We start from the raw sequence: 8,845 nt of genomic DNA, 5'->3' as shown, positions 1-8,845 counted from the left end.
CGAACGTATAAGGAAGCAAATTCAGCCCAGCAGATCGACTCTAAATCATCAGGACGATTGAGGTATTTGTCAAGAAGCGAGTTATGGAACACATCTTCCGAATCATCTGGCAGCTGTTGTAGGGTAGAACGAGGTTTGACAATGCCATGTCTATCCCCTGGCATGTCAGAAGGAATGAAAAGAACCGAAGGTTTGAAATGGGAGAGACTCAACTGGGGCAGACATCGAAAAATAGCTTCTTGGACGGAGACGGACCTAGAATTTAAAAAAGTATTACCAAGCTGTCGAAGGGCTTCTTTAGAGTTCTTATTGCTCGGCTGATCAATATTTTTAATAACATCTTTCAAGGCGTCACAAACCTCTTTTTCATTTTTGGTGGCATACGAAATAACGTAATTAACAACATCCCACGGACTCATACAAATTTGAACATCCATGTTCCCTTGTATAGCAAGGAGTAGAAGACGATTGTATGTATTTACATTTTCGCTGCCAGGTTTACGTTTGTAGATGACATCTCTAGATCGCAGTTTAGGAGCCTCAACTTTGGGTTCACTGTCAGCAGACTTTTGGTTGTTTTTTGACTTTTTTGTCATCATTTTCTTGATTTCCTTAAAGACAATTTTTGTAACCTCAGAAAGTGTTTTGGGAAATCCGAAACGGCATATGTCTTTACCACCTTTCTGACATGTTTTTGTATGGGAGTGCAGCTGAAGCTTGATAAGTTTGTGAACCTCGGGATCTTCTTCAAGGGTTGGATAATGAGTTGTAACATACTTATCAATAAATTCTATTACTTCCTCGATGGGACTCTCACCTGGTATAGGGGCACCTACTACTTTGAGAAGCATGTGAAGGTGAGGGGATCCACGGCCCCCAAACTCATTTCTACCAAAATGAGCCAAAGCCTCCCCCATGACACCCTGATCCTCAATCAGATAAGATAGAATTTTGCGGACATAGCGGTCGAACATGCGCACAGCAATGACAGGGTCCATTTTAATTAGCTCGTGCTTCCTAAACCAGCTTATGTCACTTAATAATTCATCCGTAGGTTCCTGACCCATTAATTTCAGAATAGCCGGAACTGAGTAGACCAAGTCGTTAAAGGAGAATGTTAAGAACCAAGTAAAATTACCTAGCTGATTCACCATAGCTATACCATCGTTCTTGATCTTTTGTAAGTAAGCTGGAGTACCCTTCATATTTTTCATGAATTTATAAGCATCAATGTTACTTTGAAGCTGATCCATGTTGCACTGGTAAGATCTGAGGAGCCCTGCGGTAATGATTTGACCGTCCATAGTTCTAGAACCTTTGCGCATGTGAGTAGCAATGCAACTAAGTAGCTGATCACGTTCAATCCAGTTCTGCATGTAAAATATATACTCGGGATTTTGAGCGTACTTTCTATGCTTAGAGTATAATTTGCTTTCAGCGTAATCTTTTAAGGAGAGTTTTGGGAGAAGTTTTTTCTTAATGAGATCATTTCTTTTGCTGCAGTTGAAGTGACCCTTACCCAGAGGAAATAGATCAGGAAATGACAAGGCTTCGTAGTCGGCATTACCAAGGAAAGGAACAGGTTTACTACCCTGGCCAGGTGCAAAGTCCATGAAAGGTATTTTACCGTCATCAATGTTCTCAGCTGGATCAGATTTTTGGATGCAAGACTCAAAAGGCATATCACAGTACGTACCCTCGTTAGTGACATTTGATAAAATAAGATCTAATATTGACATAGAAACAACAACAGGGTCATCATTCATGTACGAGTCAAAGAACTGCTTATCACCATCGTAATTTTGTTTAATGAAATCATGGGAAAGTACAACATTCTTATAAAAAGGATTGTTTTTCTTAAGCCATACTAATAATGTTATACATTTATCAGGATTAACAACATCAGACATTACAACAGACTTGTACTCAACCTTACGTTTTATACGGACAGCTAAAATACCAGACTCAGAAAGTTTACGAGGGAGCTGCATGCAGTTTCTGTCAGGTTGGATGGGGACATTTACAACAGGGCCTTTAATACAACTTTGACCTCCAGCAGGAAGGGATAAAATTTTCATGAATGGAATGATTTGGGATACTAAGCGGCATTCGGTGGGGTTTGGCTGAAGGGAGGATGGGAGATCGCCTGATGCCAGGAACATTTCATTTACATCTATAGGGGAGAACTTTCCACGCTTTAAATAACTATTGCAACGTTTACAAATCCATTTATTATCTGCTTTAGTAACTGAGGGAATATTAAGCTTAAACTTAAGAGTATCCTTTGCCTTAACAACACCTTCACGGAAGAAAAGCTTGTGACATTTAATACAAGCATATTCTGGGTACTCTCGCATTTTAGCACGAAAAGTTTTCACAATGTTGTCAGTCTTTGGATCAAATGAGGGATTGGGATGTGCTTTAGAGTTATGCTTAAGGGGCACTGGAGAAGCCTTTGAAGCATTGGGTGGCACCTCGGGCTGGTCCTGAACGAAAAAGTTATGCAGGCTAGAAGATTCTATGATGGGTGATTGGCAGGCTGATGGTTCCGATGAAGTAGTAAAATGTTGATTTGTTGAGACACTTTGGAGATGAGAAAATGGGCAGTTCTCCATAAAACCTGGGCAGAAGGTGCATTTATTAGCGCATTTAAGTTCAATTTCAGCTAATAATTTGGAGCCATGAGGAAAACGAACAAAGTCCCAATCCAAAGTAGAAATAGGTCTCGTTTTAGAGAAAGTTCCGCATCCATTTAAAGGAGATGCAACTTTATTATTTCTAGTAACAGTAACTGTGTGAAATGAAATGTCGTGGGGTGAATAAGCAGTTTTCAGAGATGAAGCTTGTGACCGTGATTGATTGCGGTGATAAAATGCAGGGGAGGTTGGTGGTGTTTTGTAACCGCTCATATTACTTGGGCTATCTTGACGAAGGAGAACAGGAGAGCAGATTTTCTGAGAAGTACAGTTCCTAGCTTTATTGAGAGAAATACGATCAGCGCGTCGCTTTTCATTCGTCATTTTCCTTTGCTCATCTGTCATTGCTGCTCGCCTTCTTTTTTGGCTTAAACGATTTTGCTCTTTCTTTGCGTTACGTTCATGGGTTGTCATTGATGCCAGAGTTGACAACTTTCGAGATCGTTCATTTTGTTGGAGTCTTGTGAGCTCGGTGGTGGTCATGGAGGCCCGAGCTTGCGACAGTCGAGATCGTTCTTTTTGTTGGAGTCTTGTGAGCTGGATGGTGGTCATAGTTTCTCGCTTTTGAGACTTTCGATTACAGTCATACTGACGAATTTTTGAACGCTGTGGGTTTGTCATAGAAGCACGAAGCCGCTGCCTTCGAATAGAATCTGAATTGCAATCTTCCTCTTTTTGAAGCTCTTTATCTGCCATATTAGAAAGAGTGTCACATTTCGTAGAGGCAGCCGTTTTCTTTTTCTTTGTAACAGTTGAAGCATAAGAGTCATTTTGGACAGATGAGGTCAAATGAGTGGAACTTTGTACATAGCTATCAGCTTGGCAGTCATAATAGGGTCTATACTCCTGAGATTGAAGCGATTCAGTGTCATCAATGAAATTTTCCATATCACCTGGCGAAGCTGTAAAATTATGAGAGTTGCCAGACTCTTGGAATACGTGAGCTTCTTCATCTTGAGCTTCATTGTCGATGAAAGGATTGTTATGTCGGCCACCACCATACATTAGTGACCGAGATTGTTTAGTGGTGTGACTAACGTTGTGGGGAATAGAGGCTGCATATGCGGAAGATGATGATGACACCCCGGTCCCTTCAGTCATATCAGGGATAAGGGGTTCCGTAGGATGAGCAGCAGATGATGACACCCCGGACCCTTCAGTCATATCAGGGATAAGGGGTTCCGTAGGATGAGCAGCAGATGATGACACCCCGGACCCTTCAGTCATATCAGGGATAAGGGGTTCCGTAGGATGAGCAGCAGATAATGACACCCCGGTCTCTTCAGTCATATGGGGGGTACAGGGAAGCAGTGGCAGACGGTGACAGCCGGTAAGTCTTATAAAAGGCGCAGGGATCCGAAGATAAAGTGGTAGATGACGAATCTCAGTAGAAATAGGGTTGTTGCTCACACTAGGGACACTAGGTGTTTGAAGAACGGAGGATGATGATGACAAATGTATTCGGTTATTCTCATCAGGGGTGCTGGGATGTGTGGAAAGATGGTAAGACGAAAACACCCCTTTTAAAGAAACCGGGCCGGATGAGGACACCTCTTCAGTCTTATCGAGGGTGCTGGGCTGTAATGAAACAGGGCAGGATGAGGACACCCCTTCAGTCTTATCGAGGGTATAGGGCTGTAATGAAACAGGGCAGGATGAGGACACCCCTTCAGTCTTATCGAGGGTGTAAGGCTTCAATGAAACAGGGTCGGAGGAGGACACCCCTTCAGTCTTATCGAGGGTGTAGGGCTTTAATGAAACAGGGTCGGAGGAGGACACCCCTTCAGTCTTATCGAGGGTGTAGGGCTTTAATGAAACAGGGCCGGATGAGGACACCCCTTCAGTCTTATCGAGGGTGTAGGGCTTTAATGAAACTGGGCCGGATGAGGACACCCCTTCAATAGATCTTGGCTTAAGTGTTCTGAAAGTAAGACTGAAACGGTATCCTTGGCAACGAGGAGATTTGCTACCGGGAGCTATACGATGGAAGTACGCTACCTGTGACTCAGGGTCCATAACAAACAACGAATTAGACAGAAGCTGTTGACTGAACGAGGGGCGGTTCCTTTTACACGTGGCAAAGTCCATGTAACGTGTAGCCCCAATTGATAGTGTCGCAATTTTGGCAGATTTGTCCAAATGCTGTTCATCGTCCTTATGATATGGTAAGATGGTAGAGGAGTCTTTATAAAAGTTGACCAATATGCTGTTAAAGTTGGTGGACAGTTTAACATTTACAATGGACAAAATTGTTTGTAGTATAGGCTCTGAATGAATGGGGATAGGATTTAGATGTTTAGTAGCCCTGTTGTAAACATATCTATCTTTGCCGAAAAGAAGGACCTGCGATGAGTTAATACCCTGTGTAATAAAAAGACCTTGTTTCACTTTAGACAGTAAACGTTCCTCAACATGTTTTGCAATATGCACAGGGAGTAGATCTTTGTAATAGGCTAGCCTTGTATGAAGCCATTCCGGACACTTCGACGAAATATATGAGGCAGAATCATATGCAGGTGTTGGTGCAGCAGGAGCAGGTGTAGCCGGAGCATGAACAGGTGCGGGTGCAGCAGGAGCAGATGCAGACGTAGCAGGTGCAGGTGCGGGTGCAGCATGAGCAGGTACGCGAGCAGGTGGAGCAGGTGCATCATGAGCAGATGGAGCAGGTGCAGTAGTAGCAGGTGATGGAGGTGCAGCAGGAGCAGGTGCAGCAGGAGCAGGTGCAGAAGATGGAGCAAGTGCAGCAGGAGCAGGTGCAGCAGGAGCAGGTGCAGCAGATGGAGCAGGTGCAGGAGGAGCCGGAGGTGCAGGTGTTGGTGCAGGAGGAGCCGGAGCAGCAGGAGCCGGAGGAGCCGGAGCAGCAAATGGAGCAGGTGCAGAGGCAGGAGATGGAGAATAACCCGGAGTTAAATCCCACAAGCTATCAGACTGATCAGGAAATTGTGAAGGTAAAGGGGATGCAGGGATCAGTGTACTGTCTACTAGATAATGGAGATGAGTGGGGATACTAGCAAAACCATAAAAATAGCAGTGAATGTTAGCCTTTACAATTTTCTTAAACAAAATGTTACCTGTGTAGCTAAAATGTAAATTATCCGTACGCTGGATGTAATTGAAAGCATCATTAGGAGTAATGTGAAAAGGGTTAGAAACTAATACGAAATTAAATTTATTACGTAAAGAAACCAATTCAGCGTTAAAAGCATAAATTTTAGAAAGAAAATGTGATCTTTCACATTTAGGATAATCAAAACGAGGCAAAACAATATTCACAAAAACAGTAGCCTTCGGAAACTTAAGATGCACACAGTTTATGAGGTCAGTAAACATTTCTGCAAACGCCACACTATCACACGAACACCTACCTTTTATATTGTTAGTTCCCACCATGACGTACACAGCATCTATCTGCGGCAGGTTCCGAGGATTGATGTTAGTAACCTCGTCTGCCACGTGCTCGGTGTCCATACCACGATAAGAAAAAACATGTAGTCCACGGTATGATTTCGGATATAAACGTGTAGGTTCTTCGGGACATTCGGAATTAATGTATTTAACCATCGAATCTCCTATAACCACAACCTGAACAAAATTGATTTGTCAATAATCGTGTAATGTAAAGCTCCCCCAAACATAAATAAAGTGTAAGTTGTACTACTACTTGTAATGCTTGTACATCTGTTGGGGTTTACTGTACAACAATCTAGAAAATGTGTACATATTCCTCATATTATAGTAAAATCATAACATTTAATTACTCACGTTCTTATCCGTATAGACGAACTCTCAGGAGAGGAGCTGGCGGTGTTGCACTTAAACTGTACGGGTCCCGGGTTAGTTTCCACATCGCCTGATAGTATTAGGCACATCCTGGACCAAACAACAGAAGGAGACAAGTCACCAGCTGTAGGCGTTTACGAGCAGTTGAAGAACGAGGATTGCAGGACTAGATGGCAGTAGGCCAGCAACCTCGAGGTTCTGTAACTGAGCGCTAACAGCTTCAACTGTTGATGTCAAATAAATTAATTGAGTCAAAACCAGATTATAAATTAAATTCAATGTTGACATGATGTTAACGTTGCAACAACTTTGATAAATAAACTCCAAATAAAATTCAACACTCAACACAGGTCCTGAAGCCAAAACCAAGGTGTTCTGTGGTTGAAGGGCAACCACGAAAAGCTGTTCAGGGTTCATTAGAACCGTCCACAGACTGGGTGTAGAGAGCAGACGACCTATAAATATGTTAGCTATTTATTATACAATGATATCTTCAACAACCAATCTAATCGAGCACAGAAAAGCTCAAGGAAACGAAACTTCAGGTAGCAGACGTGCAATTTCAACCGTAAACGAACTCACCATAACCTACGAGGACTCCAGTGTTCATCGACGACGCAAACATCAGCAGAACCAGGACAGAAGTAGCCGCTAAAGCTCCCCGCACGAAGAATGTTCTCGTGAAGGTGTAGAATGAGCTGACACCGTAGTCAGAGTGCTTGTAAACGAACGTCAGTCGATTGAATAATAACCAAATGTGTACATTATGACAAAAGTAATATTGCACATTAACCAAACTCCTCGAGGTAAAATCTATTGTAGGCAATAGTACTTGGTTTCCAAAGTAACACAATACCATACAAAACATATCAAAACATTCCAAGAAAAACCCTGTAACAGCAACATTTACCTCATCAAAACAAATATCATATTTTATTATATTATCCGGTGCCAAGTCGGTGGAACATCCCAGTAGAAATAAAATGATTAACAACTTGTACTTCATCAATTAAGATTAAAGGTTCGTAAATTGCAATTGAAAAGAATGGAAACGTAACTTTAAGTGTAATTAGCAGAAAGACTGAATTTTGTCGCGCGATCATTTATCTACATTAACGTGACGTCACGCGAGCAGAGTCCTAAGTAGACCCCTCGTCTGTAGGAAGCACAATGCATCAGTGATTAATTTTTGTGCGCGCGCGCAGCTTTTCCGTTGACATGGTTACTAACGAAGGACTGACGACATATTCATACCTACCTACCGCAATCTTCAAAATCCACGTTTTTCTGCAAAAACCTCCATTCGTAACCTTCCACTTTATATTTTTTCAAAATGGTGGATGGAAAAAATTAGGCAATCGAAAAATCATACAAGCATTTCATGAATTCAGTGCTTGTTCAATATTTTAATCGACCGGTGAACACATATAATAATAAACGTGAGCATTATAGCAGCCTACTGCAGCTAGTGCTGGTGTATACAGCTGTATAAGGCAACAGTTTTAGCATATAATGACGTTTTTTAGTACGCATATCAGATAATTTGCAAAACTATAAGCAGATTTTTGGGGTCCGGGTAATTGCTTAATATTTGTGTATATGATCTTAATCACTAAAAGACTGGTATTTGAAAGCTGGACCGTAGCACTGAAACTGTGGTACCAAACAAAACGAATCGGCAACGACTATGTAACTTGATATTTGAGTTCCAAACGATTAGTCATCCACGATTCAAGACTTCAAGAGTTCAAGGTATCATGTTATTGATAACATCATTAAAGATTATATTATATTACTCTAACAGTCTAACGGTCCAAAATTTGAAGGGAGGGAGGGAGGGAGGGAGGGAGGGAGGGAGGGAGGGAGGGAGGGAGGGAGGGAGGGAGGGAGGGAGGGAGGGAGGGAGGGAGGGAGGGAGGGAGGGAGGGAGGGAGGGAGGGAGGGAGGGAGGGAGGGAGGGAGGGAGGGAGGGAGGGAGGGAGGGAGGGAGGGAGGGAGGGAGGGAGGGAGGGAGGGAGGGAGGGAGGGAGGGAGGGAGGGAGGGAGGGAGGGAGGGAGGGAGGGAGGGAGGGAGGGAGGGAGGGAGGGAGGGAGGGAGGGAGGGAGGGAGGGAGGGAGGGAGGGAGGGAGGGAGGGAGGGAGGGAGGGAGGGAGGGAGGGAGGGAGGGAGGGAGGGAGGGAGGGAGGGAGGGAGGGAGGGAGGGAGGGAGGGAGGGAGGGAGGGAGGGAGGGAGGGAGGTAATTCTTTATTTATAAATCAATTAAATAATGTAACAATCAAATCGAATCATAAGCTTAGGAGAAGTTTGCAAGCATTCGCCAGAATGTATTTAACAAATTGGGAATCTTAAAAAAATCACATCTTCACA

Source organism: Bolinopsis microptera, chromosome 12, assembly GCF_026151205.1.
Source record: "Bolinopsis microptera isolate Bmic1 chromosome 12, MBARI_Bmic_1.0, whole genome shotgun sequence".
Classification (NCBI taxonomy): Eukaryota; Metazoa; Ctenophora; class Tentaculata; order Lobata; family Bolinopsidae; genus Bolinopsis; species Bolinopsis microptera.
This window is presented reverse-complemented; position numbering follows the sequence as displayed.